The sequence below is a fragment of the Canis lupus genome, chromosome 5 (genome assembly GCF_011100685.1).
Source record: "Canis lupus familiaris isolate Mischka breed German Shepherd chromosome 5, alternate assembly UU_Cfam_GSD_1.0, whole genome shotgun sequence".
Lineage (NCBI taxonomy): Eukaryota > Metazoa > Chordata > Mammalia > Carnivora > Canidae > Canis > Canis lupus.
Genome location: NC_049226.1, coordinates 40,755,161 through 40,772,985, shown reverse-complemented (window position 1 = coordinate 40,772,985; position 17,825 = coordinate 40,755,161). Strand labels below are relative to the sequence as shown.

Genomic DNA, 17,825 nt, shown 5'->3' with positions numbered 1-17,825 from the left:
GGGTTGGGGTGGGAGCTTTGGCTTCTTCTCCTATCTCAGATATGGTTCAAAAAACAATATGCTGCTTTCAAAGAAACACTTGAAATAAAGGAGAAAGGTTAAAAATTTAGCAGCAGGGGAGATTAGGTTACAATACAGACGAAACACTCAACATCACTCTTCCTCCTGCTCTAAATCCTCTCGAAATGGTAAAAACACTATTTCTGAACTAGATATTTGGGGGCATATCTAGGTGATAAAAAGCTGATGGGATCAGACTTACGGAAAATTAGGAGAAAACAGCCCAAATCCTTAGTAGCAGGGTACTATAATAGCAGTTTCCAACAAAACACCGGAGTCCCCAGGCTTAGAGTTCAGCGCAAGGAACAGCAGGGGGCTCCCGGGCATCACCGGGATCACTCAGGTAGGCTGTCTGTCCTTGTCTGGGACAAACAGGCCTCTTCCTCCTCCCTGCTGAGTTGCTGGTGGCAGCCACATTTGCCCTAGGCTAAAGCCCTGAAAACTATTTCTAAATAAACACTCTGCCAGAGGAGAGCTCACAGAATTAAGTGCCAGGACTGGAAATGGCAGAAGAGCAAAGCTCACAGTTGAGGGGGGTGGGAGTGAATGGGTGACGGGCACTGGGTGTTATTCTGTATGTTAGTAAATTGAACACCAATAAAAAAAAAAAAAAAAAAAAAAAAAAAAAAAAGCTCACAGTTGACTCTGGAAATAATGAGGAAGCCTGCTGGCACTCCTACTTTTCAGCCAAACCAGGGCAATAAGACAGGTAAAATAGGTAAGGCACAGGTGTTGGAAGGCAAGAGACAAGAATGCAATTTCTTGCACATGGTAAGATCACTGGCCTAGAAAATACAGAAAAGCTGAAAATTATTGGAATGAAGAGGAATTAGAGGACTTGTAAGATACAGAGTCAGCTTTCAATTGTCATTGTCAATTACCAATCAGAAATTTTAATTAAAAAAAAGTGGGGTGCCTGGGTGGCTCAGATGGTTAAGCATCTGACTTCAGCTCTGGTTGTGGTCCTGGTGTCCTGGAATCGAGTCCCGCATTGGGCTCCCCACAGGGAGCCCACTTCTCCCTCTGCCTGTGTCTCTGCCTCTGTGTCTCTCTCCTTAAAAAAAAAAATCAGCCAACTTTGAGAAAACCAATCACCTTCCATAATGTCAGTGAGCATGGCTCAATCACTTTCAGAGTTGAGACCAAAACTTCATCTCTTTCCTGGCTTTCCAGCCTGCCAATTCCTTAAATGTTTCTGTCTCTCTGTGTCCCTGGAGGACCCTAGCAAAAGCTAGAAGTTCCAGCACAACGTTAAACAGAAGTAGCAAAAGCAGGCATCCTTGTCTTATTTCTGACCTTAAGGTGAAAACTTTTAGTCTTTCAACATTGACTGTGATATTCCTTGAGGGTTTTCATAGAAGTCTTTAATCAGATTGAGGAAGTTCCCTTCTATTCCCAATTTGGCAAATGTTTTTTATCATAAAAGCACATTGGATTCTGACAAATGCATTTTCTGCATCGCATGGGTATTTTTCCCCTTCAATTAATGTGGTGTATTATATCAATTGATTTTTAAAAGATTTCATTTATGTATTTGAGAGGGAGAGTGAGAGAGCATGAGCAGGGGCAGTGGAGGATGGGGAGGGACAGAGGGAGAGGGAGAAGCAGGCTCCCCGCTGAGCAAGGAGCCCACTTAAGCTTGATCCCAGGACCCTGAGATCATGACCTGAGCCAAAGGCAGACGCTTAACTGACTAAGCCACCCAGGTGATTTTTTTATATTGCATGTCTGAGATAAATCTCACTTGGTAACTGTGTATATGTGTCCCACATGCTACTGGATTTGGTTTGCTAGAATTTTGTTGAGAACTTTTGCATTGATATTCATAAGGAATATTGTTCTATAGTTTTCTTGTGATGTCTTTGTCTGGTTTTGATATCAGGGTAATGCTGCCCTCATAGAGTGAGTTAGGAAGGGTTCTATCCTCTTCTATTCTTTTGAAAGACTTTGAGGAGGATTGGTGCCAATTTTTAAAATGTTGATAGAATTTGCCAGTGAAGCCATCTAGTCTTGCTTTATTCTCCCCGGATGTGAAGTTTGTTTTATTACTGACTCAATCTCTTTATTGTAATAGGTCTTTTCAGGTTTTCTATTTCTTCTTCAGTCTGTTTTGGTACTTGCTCTGTTTCAAAGAATTTTTCCATTTCATCTAGGTTATATAGTTTGCTGGCATATGTTCATAGTATTCCCTTATAATCCCTTTTATTTGTGTCAGGTCAACAGCTATGTTCCCATGTTCATATCTGATTTTATTAATTTGCATCTTTTCTCTTTTTTTGTCAGTCTACCTAAAGGTTTGTCAATTTTTTTTTAATTTATTTTATTTATTTATGATAGGCACACAGTGAGAGAGAGAGGCAGAGACATAGGCAGAGGGAGAAGCAGGCTCCATGCACCGGGAGCCTGACGTGGGATTCGATCCCGGGTCTCCAGGATCACGCCCTGGGCCAAAGGCAGGCGCTAAACCGCTGCGCCACCCAGGGATCCCAAGGTTTGTCAATTTTATCGATCTTTTCAAAGAACCAACTTTGGGTGTGGTTGACTCTCTACTGTTGTTTCTATTCATTGTCTGTGTTGGCTTCAGGCTTTATTATTTCCTTCCTGCTACTGGCTTTGGATTCAGTTTGCTTTTCATTTCTGATTCCTTAAAATGTAAAGTTAGATTGTTGATTTGAGGTCTTGCGTACTTTATTTATTTACTTATTTGTTTGTTTATTTATTTATCTATTTATTTTAAGAGGAGGAGTGACAGGTGGGGGTAGGGGCAGGGGCAGGGACAGAGGGAGAGAGACTCATAAGCAGGCTCCACCCCCAGTGCAGAGCCCAAAGTGAAGGCTGATCTCACAGCCTTGAGATCATGACCTGACCCGAATTCAAGAGTTGGGTGATTAACTGACAGAACTACGCAGGTGCCCCACGTTCTTGCATATTTCTAATATAAATACTTATAGCTACAAAGTTCCTTCTGAGAACTGCTTCCACTGCATACCAGAAGTTTCGGTATGTTGTTTAATCTGTCTTAAGCTATTTTCTGATTTCCCTTGTGACTCACCTTTTTAAGAGAATTTTAATTTCTGCATATTGGTGAATTTTCAAATTTTCCTTCTGCTATTGTTTTTCTAGGCGCATTTCATTGTGGTCACGGAATACATGTTCTACAATTTCACATTTATTTATATTTATTAAGAATGGCTTTCTGTCTACGTAGAATAGTTTACCTTAACTTGAAAATATATATTCAGGTGGCATGCTCAGTATGTCTGTCAATATATAAGGCTTATAGCATTTTCAAATTCTCGATTTCCTTATTGATCTTCCATTTAGTTGTGGAAGTAGGGTATTGCAGTCTATCCATTATAGGAAGTGGGGTTTTGCAGTCTCCACCTATTATTGGAGAAATAGTTCTGTCTCCGATTTTTTCTATTTTGATTAGTGCATATTGGGTTTTTGTCATTAGATGAGTATATGTTCATAATCACTATATCTTCCTGATTGATTGGCCCTTTTATCAATATATAATGTCTTTCATTGATTCGTCTAGCAATTTGACTATTTGTCTATTTTGAAGTATATTGTAATATACGGATATCAGTATAGCCACTCCATTCTCTTTTGTTATAATTTGTATGAAATATCTTTTTTTTTAAAGATCTATTTATTTATTCATGAGAGACACAGAGACATGGGCAGAAGGAGAAGCAGGCTCCTTGCGGGGAGCCCAATGCAGGACTGGATCCTGGGACTCTGGGATCATGACCTGAGCCAAAGGCAGATACTCAACCACTGAGCCACCCAAGCGTTCTTAGAATACAAGTTTCTAATGATTTTAAGATTATGACACTGAACTGAATAGGAATTTCTAAAACTCAAATGGAGAAACTGATTGATTTATAAGGCTGCCAACCCAAGATATAGTAAAGCAAGAATTAATACCTGTGACTGAATGAACTAATGAAGATGATTATAATTTGTATACTTTTTGTTTGAAGCATTATTGGTTAAGTTTTGTTTCCCAGATTTGAGGAAACTTTTCTCTTTTTTTTTAAAGCTGTCTATAATTTATAGCAATTTAATAAATTATACCTTTTTATTTTTTTTAATATTTTTTAAATTTTATTCATGAGAGACAGAGAGAGAGAGAGAGAGGCAGAGACACAGGCAGAGGGTGAAGCAGGCTCCATGCAGGGAGTCTGATGTGGGACTGGATCTCAGATTCCGGGTCTCCAGGATCACACCTGGAGATCCTGGGCTGGGCTGAAGGCAGTGCTAAACCACTGGGCCACCTGGGCTGCCTATAAATTATACTTTTTTAAACAAAATTTAAAATATATATCTCTACCTAATCCCTCCAGAATTCAGAAGCTCTTAGTGAATATTTTTATTCTTATTTTCATGCAATATAGTTATTATGTAGTTTCAATAAGAGTCTATCATTCTTGTAACAGGACACAATTGGAAACGTTGGTTTATTACCAAGGCTTTGACTGGAATGTCCTATTTGACGCTGATGGACATCGAATCAGATATGATCAGAAAGATTTAAGGAGCTAATGTTGACTTTATGGAACCAATATTTATAAAGTCCTTGAAATACTGGCCTGATACCTTGCTTACAGAAATCCCAGCCTTACAGATGAGTAAGGATGATCACTTCCTGGCAGGCCCAGGAACCTAACGTTATATTGGAGACCTCAAGGAGAGGGGAATCCACCCTCAGTGAAACACTATTTCACACCCAGTAGGATGGCTGTGACAAAATATAGTAAACTAATAAATAAATTAAAATTATTAAATAAGCATATAATAAAACAAATTAATGAAACCAAAACTTGGTTTTTTTGAAACTATCAACAAAATTGACAAACTTTTAGTTAGATGGAATAAGAAAAAACAAGACTAAAATAACTAAAATCAGAAATGAAAATGGGGACATTACTACTTATTCTACAGAAATAAAAAAGATCAGGGGTGTATGGGTGGCTCAGCCTATTAAATGCCTGACTCTTGGTCTCAGCTTGGGTTTGTTTTTGTTTTTAAGATTTTATTTATGGGGCACCAGGGTGGCTCAGTGGTTGAGTGTCTGCCTTTGGCTCAGGTCGTGATCCCGGGGTCCTGGGATCGAGTCCTGCATCAGGCTCCTACATAGCCTGCTTCCCTCTGCCTATGTTTCTGCCTCTCTCTGTGTCTCTCATGAATAAATAAATAAATAATAATAATCTTCTTAAAAAAGATTTTATTTATTTATTTGAAAGAGAGAGAGAACATGAGTGGGGGGAGGGGTAGAGGGAGATGGCGAAGCAGACTCCTCACTGATCAGTGAGCCTGATGCGGGCCTCAATCCCAGACCCTCAGATCATAACCTGAACCAAAGGCACTTAACCAACTGAGCTACCCAGGTGCTCCATCAGCTCAGGTGTTGATCTCAGGGTCATGAATTTAAGCCCTGCATTGGGCTCCACACTGGTCATGGTTTACTTAAAAAACAAACAAACAAACAAATAAGATCATAAGATAATATTATAACAGCTGTATGGTAATAAATGGGATAACGTAGATGAAGTGGACAAATTCCTAGAAACACAAAACATACCAAGACTAAATTATGAGGAAATAGAAATTCTGAATAAATCTACTAGTAAGGAGATTTAATCAGTAATCAAAAGTTGCCTGATAAAATCCCGGACCAAATGTCTTCACTGTGAATTCTACCAAAATTTAAGGAATCAATCCTTCACAAATCTTTCCCAAAAACTGAAGAGAAAGGAAGACGTCCTATCTCATTCTATGAGACCAGCATTTCCCTAATACCAAAGCTAGACAAAACACCACAAGAAAAGGAAACTATAGGCCAATATCCCCTGTGAACATTGATGCAAAAATCTCCAACAAAATACTAGCAAATCAAATTCAGCAGCATATTGAAAAGATTACACACCATAACCAAGTGGGACTTACTCCTGGAATGGAAGAATGGTTCGACAAATTAAATTTGATCAATGTAATGTATCACATTAACAGAATAAAAGGAAAACAATATATGATCGTGATCATCTCAATTGATGCAGAAAAGCATTCAACAAAATTCAACACCATTTCATGATAAAAAATACTCAAAAAAATAGGAATAGAAGGAGATTATATCAACATAATAAGAGCCACATAAGAAAAATTCACAGTAAACATCATACTCAATGGTGAAAGATGGAAAGCTTTTCCTCTAAGATCAGGAACAATGTAAGGATGCCTGTTTTTGCCACTTCTACTTGACATAGTAATCAAAGTTTTAGCCAGAGTAATTAGCGAATAAAAAGCTATGTGTCATCTAAATTAGAAAGGAAGAGGTATAATTACATCTGTTCAAAGATGATATGATCTTTTATATGCAGAAAACCATAAAGATAAAAAAATCTGTTAGAGCTAATAAATGAATTTAGTACTGTAATAGGATACAAAGTACACACACACAATCAGTTGTACATCTATAGATTAGCAATGAATAATCTGAAAATAAAATTATGAAAACATTTCCACTTACAATAGCATCAAAAAGAATAAAATACTTAGGAGTTAACTTAGCCAAGGAGGCAAAAGATTTGTACAATGAAAATTACAAAATATTGCTGAAAGAAATTAAAGAAGACATAAAGAAATGGAAGTACATCCCCTTTTGTGGACTGGATGACTTTTTAAAAAAAGATCTTATTTATTTATTGAGAAAGCACAAGCAGGGGGAAGGGCAGAGGAAGAAGGAAAAGCAGGGAGCCTGATGCAGGGCTCAATCCCAGAACCCTGGGATCATGACCTGAGCCAAAAGCACATGCTTAACTGACTGAGCCACCCAGGCATCCCCTACTGAATGACTTTTAATTGTTAAGATGTCAATATTACCCAAAGGGATCTGAGAATTCAATGCAATCTCTATAAAAATCTCAACGAGGGGATCCCTGGGTGGCTCAGTGGTTTAGCACCTGCCTTTGGCCCACAGCATGATCCTGGAGTCCCACGATCGAGTCCCACGTCGGGCTCCCTGCATGGAGCCTGCTTCTGCCTTTCTCTCTCTCTCTCTCTCTCTCTCTTTCTCTCTGTGTCTATCATGAATAAATAAGTTTTTAAAAAATCTCAATGATACTCTTCATAGAAATAGAAACATCCATCTTAAAATTCAAATGGAATCTCCAGGAACCCCAAATGACCAAAACAATCTTGAAAATAGAACACAGCTGCAGAATCATACTTCCTGATTTTAAAACTTACTGCAAAGCTACAGTAAATCAAAACAATGTGGTACTGGCACGAGGACAGACATATAAGACCATTGGAATAGAAGGCCCCAAAATAAGCCCTTGCATCCATGGTCATGTGATCTTTCACAAGAATGCCCAGATTATTCAGTGGGGAAAATGGCAGTCTTCTCAACAAATGGTTCTGGGGAAATTGGATACCTATATGCAAAACAATGAAGTTGGACCCTTACCTCACACAGTATGCAAAAATTAACTCAAAGTGAATCAAAGACCTAAACTATAAAATGCTTAGAAGAAAATATAAAGTATAATCTTCATCACATTGGATTTGGCAGTGATTTCTTGGGTATGACACCAAGGCACAGGCAATAAAAGAAAAAAAAATAGACAAATTGGACTTCGTGAAAATCAAAAACTTTTTGTGTCAAAAGACAGTATCTACAGAGTAAAAAGGCAATTTACAGAATGAAAGAAAATGTTTGCAAATGACATATCTTAGAAAGAACTAATGTGCCGAATATGTACAGAACTCTTAAACTCTACAACAAACCAATCTGATTTTTAAATGGGCAAAGAACTTGAATAGTTATATCTCCAAAAATATAAATCAAATTTATAAATTTTTTTTAAGATTTTATCTATTTATTCATGAGATACCCAGAGAGAGAGGCAGAGACACAGGCAGAGGAAGAAGTAGGCTCTCTGCAGGGAGCCCGATGCGGGACTTGATCCCAAGACCTGGGTTCACGCCCTGAACCAAAGGCAGACTCTCAATAGCTGAGCTACCCAGGCATCCCAAATTTATAGATTTAAAATGCATGATAGAATTAATGTTTGGGAGAAAACTTTACTTAAAATTGTAGCTTCCTTCTTGATCTGCAATAGAATAATCCAGATCCTCTAGATAATCAAAACATCACTGATATCCTGTCCTCCCAGAGTGAGAGAAAACCGTAACAAGGTCAGTTCCCATTTTTTTATATAGCACACACTTAAAATATCCAGTTTGTGGGCTGGTGATAATTCTTCTGTTTTAGTCATGGTCCTTGAAAACTCTTCTTAGAATTTCTGCTAGGGGCACCTGAGTGGCCCAGTTGGTTGAGTATACCACTCTTGGTTTCGGCTCGGGTCATGATCTCAGGGTCATGGGATCGAGCCCCGCAAGGGGGTGGAGTATGCCTGGAACTCTCTCTCCCTCTCCCTCTGCACTTTCCCCCTCCCCGTGCTCTCTCTTATATAAATAAATAAATAAATCTTTTTAAAAGAATTTATGCTAAAAGAACAGCAAAAATTAAGGAAAACTATTAGCTGCTATAGTGCAAATTTAACATTTTTTTTTTAATGCACCGTGCACTTTAGTGTTCCAAAGCACTGATAAAAAGAATAAAGTCTAAGGACAAATGATGTTATCACATACAGGATGGTTTATGGCTCAGCTGTGCGTCCCGTACAATTTACTCCCTCCATCGATCGCATGAAGATACAAAGACCTCATACATCACAATTAAGAAAACCAAGGGCATGTGAAACCTGGTGGTGCGGGGGAGGGGGGGAACAACACTGAAACAGTGAGGCTTTGTGCCCTAAACTCCTCCCCCGTCTCTTTATCAGTAACACACCCCAAATCCTCAGTAATGCCAAACTCCCATCCACCTCATCTCCACAGAAAAACAGGGCTCGCCATTCACACAGAAATGCCCACATAGTCAAGATCCCGTTCCCCTCCCTGGAGGTTATGATTCTGCTTCCAAATATTTCCCTTTGATCATAGATACTTGGGATACTGTTTTTTTTTTTTAAGATTTTATTTATTTATTGAGAGAGAGAGAGAGAGCATGAACAGGGAGGAGAGGGAGAAGCAGGCTGAGCTAGGAGCTGACCAAGGACTTGATCCCAGGACCCTGAGATCATGACCTGAGCTGAAAGCAGCCACTTAACCAACTGAGCCACCCAGGTGCCCCTAGCATCCTGCTTCTTAGGAAAACATGAACCAAAAATGTTTTTATTTTACTTTATTTTTTTTTAAGATTTTATTTATTTATTTATGAGAGACACACAGAGAGAGGCAGAGACATAGACAGAGGGAGAAGCAAGCAGGCTCCCTGTGGGGAGCTGGATGCAGGACTTGATCGCAGGACCCCAGGATCACACAACCTGAGTCAAAGGCAGATGCTCAACCAGTGAGCCACCCAGGTGCCCCCCAAAATGTTTTTTAAAAAGAGGCCTAAAAACAGATAAATCAATATAATGAGGAAACCCCCCCATTTTTATACTAAAACAGCAAAATATTTTCTAAGCTCATGCCTGCTGTGATTGAGCTCAAGTGCATAGACTCTGAACAAACTCTGTGCTAAGAAAATGTGCTGACATATGATGTTCTTCTGCCCCTAGCTCTCAAATCAGACACTTTGCATGAATCCAAGCAGATCATGCTGCCAATGGTATCCTTAGCATTTCGACCCTCGCCGATTCCTTCCAGTGTCATGGGACCAAGAAAGAGCCAGGCTTCCAGAAGGACACGTGGTTACCTGCTCGGCAACTCTCTCCCAGTTTGTCCTCCAGATGAGCACCAAATAGAAAAGGGCTTGAGGGACATTTGGGTGGCTCAGAGGTTGAGTGGCTGTCTTCGGTTCAGGGTGTGATCCCGGAGTCCTGGGATCGAGTCCCGCATCGGGCTGCCTGTGAGGGGTTTTCTTCTCCCTCTGCCTGTGTCTCTGCCTCTCTCTACATCTTTCATGAATAAATAAATAAATAATCTTAAAAAGAAAGAAAGAAAGAAAGAAAGAAAGAAAGAAAGAAAGAAAGAAAGAAAGAAAGAAAGAAAGAAAGAAAAGGGCTTGAAAGAACACAGAGTATCAATCCAGACCAGAGACCTAGGGATGCAGAACGAGAATCACGTTAGATTCTTAGATGTTCTTCAATGCTGTTCCTCTCATGGTTAATATTCTTCCAAAATTACTGTATCCATAGAGTTAAATTAACTTCAGTTAAAATAAAATAATTTCAGTTAAAAATGTACATAGTTATGGATCAGAATTAGACTCCAGTTTACCATTGATCGATCAGCGGCAATTAACCTGCCAATGAACAGTAAAAACACCACTAAACTCTCTGCTGCTTATATGTTGATTTCACAATTATGTATCGGCTTTGTTTGCACTAGGCATCGCTGTAAGTGCTAGAACACAGAACCGGACAGGCGGCAAAATCGGTGCCATCATGGAGCTTACATGCTCCTGGGGGAACAGACACCAAACAAGGCAGCCAACGTTTTAGCTGGAAGGGCGCCAAGGGTCACGAAAGTCACTAAACGCTGTGATGGTGACCTACAGCCCAGAGTCAGCAAGAAGGGCAGGTGGCTTTCCCCAGTGGAGGAGGGGAGGAACCAGCTGTGACAGCTCCAGGACAGGGGCTGGAGGAGAGGGAAGGGTGGGTCCCAGCCAACGGGAAACAACCCCTGTGTGGGAAAGGTTACTGAGATTATAAAGGAATCTGTCAAAAAAAAAAATATATATATATATATAAACAATGCCTATCTACTGAGAAGAAACTATTTAAACTAGTTAAATATCCATTATAGGCCAAAGTGGATATAAAATATCCACTGGCATATCAACAATTTCACCACAAAACAGGCTGCTTTGGTTAGAGATGGAATGTGGCATAAAGTGAGAATTAGTCCATCCATTCATTCATCCCATGTGTGGGGCCCCCCACTGACAAGGGACACTGAGGCTGGTCCTCTGTGGACTCCGGGTAATGAAACAAAACTCCTGATAATTAAACAAAGCTTCTTTTCAGTTGGGAAGTAGGTAGACTGACTGTTCACACCCTTTGATGGGGTGACTCTATGCCTAGGAATCCATCCTGGGGAAAGATTCAGGGATGTTAGTAATTCATACACCTAGGATGCTCATCAAATCTGATTTATAAAGAGAGGCAATTTAAATGTCCCAGTTTGGTGGAATTCTTTTATGAAACTATTATAAACAGGGGTCCCTGGGTGGCTCAGTCGATTAAGCATCTGCCTTCGGCTCTTGTCATGATCCCAGGATCCTGAGATCGAGCCCCACATTGGGCACCCTGCTCAGCAAGGGGCCTACTCCCTCTCCCTCTGCCCTGTACCCTGCTTGTGCTCTCTCTCTCAAACAAATAAATAAAAATCTTAAAAAAAAAAAAAAAAAAAAAACTCCACCAATCCTTTATAAAACACACCACTCCTAATCTATGCAAATTGTACTAGGGCATACAAAAAGGAAAAAACATAGAATACAAGTAGCAAAAATTGAGATTTCATCTTGTTCCTAATCTTAGGGGGAAAGCTTTGTCTTTCACAGCTGAATACAATGTTAGCTGTCAGGTTTTTTTTGTTTGTTTGTTTTTGTTTTAAGATTTATTTATTCTGAGAGAGCGAGAGAGGCAGAGACACAGGCAGAGGGAGAAGCAGGCTCCTTGCAGGAATCCCAACATGGGACTCGATCCCGGGTCCTCAGGATCATACCCCAGGCTGCAGGAGGCACTAAACTGTTGCACCACCGGGGCTGCCCTGTATTGTTTTGTTTTTTAAGATTTACTTGTTTAGAGAGGGAGAGCAAGCAGGGGGAGGAGCAGAGAAGGACTCCCTGCCAAGTGCAGAGCCTGATGCAGGGCTCTATCCCAGGACCTTGAGATCACGACCTGAGCCAAAGCCAGGAGTCAGATATTCAACCTACGGAGCCATCCAGGAGCCCCTGTCAGCTTTTCATAAATGACCTTTATCGTGTTGAAGAATTTTTCATCTTCTTTTAAGAACTTTTACAACCTTTCCTCTCTCATTTAATTTTTTAAATTGTGGCAAAGTGTACATAACTTAGATTCGCCATTTTAACCATTTTAAAGTGGTATTATAATTATTATATATATTATTATATATATTATATTATTATAATTCAGTGGTATCAAGTGTGTTCACCACCATCCATCTCTAGAACTTTATCGTCATTCCAAGTGGAAATAGTGTACGTATTAAACAGTAACTCCCCATCACCAACCACTCTCCAGCCCTTGGTAACACTACTCTATTTCTGCTTCTGTGAATTTGACTACCCTAGATAACTGGTGTGAAGTGCAATCATACAATATTTGTCTCTATTTCATTTTATGTAATTTGATCAAACTTCCCTTTTAATCTCTTGCTTATTCTACCTTCTATTGTTTTGAATTAAAAAGCATTCTTTTTCTCTTCCATTTTTTTCCTGAGTTTTAATTACCTGTTAGTCCTCTCCTATTGTCTTATCTATTTATTTCTATTTAATCTATTTCTAACCTATTTCTTTTTTTTTAAGGTTTTCATTCATGAGAGAGAGAGAGAGAGAGAGGCAGAGACATAGGCACAGGGAGAACTGGCTCCCTGTGGGGAGCCAGATGTAGGACTCGATCCCAGGACCACAGGATCATGACCTAAGCTGAAGGGAGACACTCAACCACTGAGCCACCCAGGTGTCTCTCTAATCTAATTCTTAAACTATTTCTTCTGGCTCTTTTTTCTTTTCAAAGATTGTTTCTATTTCTCAAGAGATTCTGAGAACTATACGTCTGGATACTTCTTTTGTATAAGGTTTTTATCCCCCCTTCTTAGAGGTGGGTGTGTGTGCATGGGAGCACATGTGTGTCATGCCTATGCATGAGTCCTACGTTCATTCTTTCCTATGACTGACCTGTGGGCATAGATTGTATCTAGGCAAGCATTAGCAGAAAAAGTGTGTGGTGTTAGGACAGGTAGGATAGTGAAGCTTCAGTTCAGATTTGTTGGCTTAAATACCTCTCAGAAAATCTGTTATTCCCTCCCATGGAAAAATATGAAAATATCCAATAACCATAGGAAAAGGTGCCCAGCATCATTAGCCAGCAGAAAAATGCAAGGTAATATCACAACGAGACACCACTACACACCCACCAGAAGAGGTTATTTTTCAAAATTGACATTATGAGGCACTGGAGCGGCTGTAAAGCTACTAGGCTGTCATATGTTACTGGTCAGCAATATAAACTGGTGTAAGCATGTTGGAAAATTATTGAAAGTTAACCATCTTAGACACTTGTTTGCTTTCACCTAGAAATTCTGTAGCAGAGATAGGGTAGGGGCGTAACAGGGACGCTGGTAATGTTCTGGGTGGTGGACATATAGGTGAGTTGACGCTGTAAGAATTCATTGTATACATTTCTAATTGATTCGCTGTTTTTCATGTATGTCATAGCAAATAAAAATGTATTGTTTATGGGGCACCTGTGTGGCCCAGTGGTTGAGCATCTGCTTTTGGCTGAGGTCATGATCCCGGGGTCTTGGGATCGAGTCCCGCATTGGGCTCCCTGCAGGGAGCCTGCTTCTCCCTCTGCCTGTGTTTCTGCTTCTCTGTGTCTCTCATGAACAAATAAATGAAATATTTGTAAAAAAAAAATGTAATGTTTATTATTTTATAAAATTGTAGCCTGTATGCAAAGTTTAGACAAATATTTGATCTCCTCCATTATCAGCAGGGAGAGTTTTCCTAAGGCAAAGATGAAATAGACACCCTGAACTCTCTCCACCTCAGAGGACCAAGGTTGTGAGCATATGCCCAGGACTACTTTCCACCTTCTGGCCCTAATTTGGATTCCTAGGAAGTTGGATGATTTGCTCATACCTTATGCTACCGTGTAAGGAGTATATTGACTTTTTATGGATATTCTCACACTTTTAAGATCTTTTAACTCCTTTTACCCCAGTATAGAATTTATTGAATGACATGGACAACAGAATTAAGTGAAGTGTAGCAAGTATGTCTATAATTATCAAGTCTCTTTGGGTAGCAAGTGGCAAAAATTCAATTCAAATTTCAGGTCCCTAACATTTGGAAATTTAGTGGCTTATGAACATGAAGATATACTTCACAGATACACCTTTAGCTTCAAGCCTTGCTAGATACAACTAATCTCATTAAGACACCATCTCTGGGGCACCTGGATGGCTCAGTCAGTTGACCATCTGCCTTCAGCGTAGATCACGATCTCAGGGTCCTGGATCGAGCCCCACATCGGGCTCCCTGCTCAGCAAGGAGTCTGCTTCTGCCCCTCCCTTGGCTTGTGGTCTCTCTCTCTCTCTCTTTCAAATTAATTTTTTAAAAAATCTTTTAAAAAAAGACACTGTCTCTGAGCTCTGCCTTCCTCTGTATCAGCATTCTTCTCAGCAAGTCATTTCTCTCCAAAAAATTAGCTGGTGATCCCATAGGGAAAAGTATGCTCCTGGGGTGGTTGGCAGGAAGGAGTGGGTACCTGGCTGGCTCAGTAGACCATGTGGCTTTTGATCTCAAGGTTGTGAGTTAGAACCCCACATTGGGTGTAGAGGGTACTTAAGTAAATAAATAAAAACAAAATAAGAAAAGCATGTCTCTTTATGATTGTTCCAGCAAAAGTCTGTGGGTCATCTGGATATTCCTGAATCAATCACTGTAGCTAGGAAGATTTGATACTCCGACCAGACAGGCATGAGTCATATGGAAACCCTGAGGTGATGAGGAAGGGTCATGGAGTGGATCACCCACAACTTTCATCCCCAACAAAAAGGGAGGGAGGGAGGAAAAGTATGGTGAGCAGGCATACTAAAATCACCGGTCTACTACATTTCTTGGAAGAAATAGCTTGTAAGCCCTCACCTCTTAGTTCTGGATCCTGCAGGGGTGATTTCATTGGCCCACAGCTACTTGAACCAATGAGTTTATAATACTCAAAGGCTGAAAGGGAGAATATTTCACCTTGGGAGTGTGGTAAAGGAATTCCCAGTCTCTCATTGGCTCCATACATATATCACTTTGTTCTGTGAAAGTATTTGGGTGTGATTTTAAATTGTGCCCAACAAAATGCCATCAATTTCTCCAACTAATAAATGGTTCAGAATTGGTAAAGAGTCAGTCTTGGTGACTGTGCCATTAGAATCACAATAGATTCTTTTAAAGAAATCCTCACACTTTATCCTCAGTAGAAGCAGCAGTTTGCCACTTAGAGACTTGCCTTGGATGATACTGATTCCTGTTCTATTTCACTGTGGAATTATGTTCATCACTTACTTCTTTTTTAAATTGTGCCAAGATTTGTACCTCAATTTACCTAGTCTTTTACATAATGATTACTAGCTAAGAGTTTAAAAATGGACACTCAGATCAGATCATAAAGATAATTGGGTATATTCTGCAATGAACTTTGAGCTAATTCAAACATTGCTCTACAATTCTAAATATTGACATTAGATGGCTGGCCTGCTGTTCACAGGCAACTCTGCTAATTAGGGAGTTGGCTTAAAGACTTGGTATGTGTTAGAGACTATACCTTTTCCCTAAATGTAAGAAGCCTGCTCACCTGCAATCTCTCCCCTTTAACCATGGTATCTCCAGGTGGGCTGGCCCCTCCCCCCCCCTTTCTTTTTGCCAAAAGAAGGCAAGGAAGAGGTAGAGAAGAGTTTGATGATCATGCCAACTTTTCCCCTAAGAATCTCTTTAAATAAACCTCAATTTTTACAAGCTTTCAAGAAAGTCACAAGTGTGGATGTTGCCAAGACATTGAGACTAGAGTATTTGGCAGCATATCATTTGTTCCTTCAATAAATCTTTATTGAATACCAACTAATGGCCACGTTCTACACTAAATGCTAATCTTAGAGCGAACATGAAAGTGAAAGTCCTTGACTTTATAAGGCTGACCTCCCAGTGGGGAAGACAAGACATAAACAAAATCAGGGTAAGGAACAAAATCTGTTTTAGACACGGTGGCTAGTGAAGGCTATTTTTTTTTTTTTTAAGATTTTACTTATTTATTTATGAGAGACAGAGAAAGAGACGCAGAGACTGAGAGGGAGAAGCTCCCCACAGGGAGCCCGATGCAGAACTCGATCCCAGGATCCCGGGATCACGACCTGGGCCAAAGGCAGATGTTCAACCACAGAGCCACCCAGGTGCCCCTTAGTGAAGGCTACTTTAAGGAGGTAACATTTAATCAGAGATTACATTAAGGAAGAAAGTTAGCTCACCACAGCAAGTAAAGTAAACAGCAAACTACAAAAGCCCTGGGGTGGGAATGTGCTTAGTGTTCAGAGAAGACTAAGGAAACCACTCCCATTAAGTGGGAGAATCACACAAAATGAGGTTGGAGAGGAAGCCAGAGACCAGAACGTACAGAGATGATGGAATATAATGGGTTTGGATTTTATTCTAAATAGCACAGGAAGGTGGTGTGTCCATCAGAGTCTAGCCATGGAAAGAGAAACTATTCTAGTTATTTCAGGCAGAGGGAATTTTAGGAGTCATAGATATCAAAAGGAAGAATGGAGTGACAGCAAAGATGAGAGGCTGCTAAAAACAGCCTTGGCGAAACCCACGGGTGCTGCACCAACTCTGGTGCCATTCAGAAAGATGCTGTCACCGTCATCCTGTTTGCTGCAGAAGTGTCGCCGGGACTGAGGAAGTAACTGCTGGGGAGTCAGGAATGATCCTACCTCACTGTAGGTAGTGTACCTACTTTCACTGTAGAAGTGGCCAGCAACGATTACACTACTGAATCTAGAGGTTAGTTTCATCCTACCTTATTTCCTGCTCATGCCTCCCAATGGAAGAAGTTCATTGGAAGCCTCTGGCATGAGAACCTGGGGGCAGTAGCTTACATACTCTGGGCCCCTGCCGCACAGTTGCATACAAGGGCAGGTGCAGAAATGCATATATATGTGTGTGTATACATATATATGTAATATCCTCCATAGAATCCAGAGTAGAAGCAGGGAAACCAGTTGGATCCTAGTGTTATTTATAGAAGGTGCAGGTGAAATGATTTGGCTTGAACTAGGGTAAAAGTAGTTGGAATTCAATGTATTTTTTTAAGATAGGATCAAAGAGTCAAGGGTGATTTCAAGGATTTTGGCCTGTGTAAACAGGACAAAGGGCATACCGTTTACCGAAAGAGGGAACACTGGAGGAGGTGTGTATGTCTGGTGGATGAGGGTAAATCAAAAGTTCTAAAGTTAAGAAGCTCATTACACATTCAGGGGCTCCTGGGTGGCTCAGAGGCTGAGCGTCTGCCTTCAGCCCGGGGCATGATCCTGGAGTCTCGGAATCTAGTCCGAAGTCGGGCTCCCTGCCTGGAGCCTGCTTCTCCCTCTGCCTGTGTCTCTGCCTGTCTCTCTGGATCTCTCCTGAATAGATAAATAAAATCTTAAAAAAAAAAAAAAAAAGAAGCCTATTATACATTCAAACAGATGAACAGGATGTAGTTGAACACAGCCCTTGGAGTCTGGAGAAAAGGGGGGGGGGTGTCTAGAAACGGAATTTAAATCCCTCTCTGACCACCATCCACGGGGGGACCTGTGAAAAGAGAAGAGGTCCCAGGGCCGGTTCAGCAAAGGAGAAGCCAGGGGCCTCAGCCAGGGGGGCAAAAAGGAACCCGAAGCGTGGGGGGGGGGGGGGGTGGATATGAAAGACAAGCCAAGACCAGGGCTCCAGAAGGTGGCAATGCTCAGCTGTG

The 17,825-nt window shown here is 40.6% G+C and overlaps 1 protein-coding gene across 3 annotated transcripts in view; it reads left to right on the top strand.

The window, feature by feature from the left end:
* The window catches only part of ALDH3A2 (aldehyde dehydrogenase 3 family member A2), a 125,084-nt gene that overhangs the window by 83,544 nt on the left and 23,715 nt on the right, over positions 1–17,825 (top strand). The gene's annotated exons all lie outside the window — the stretch shown is intronic.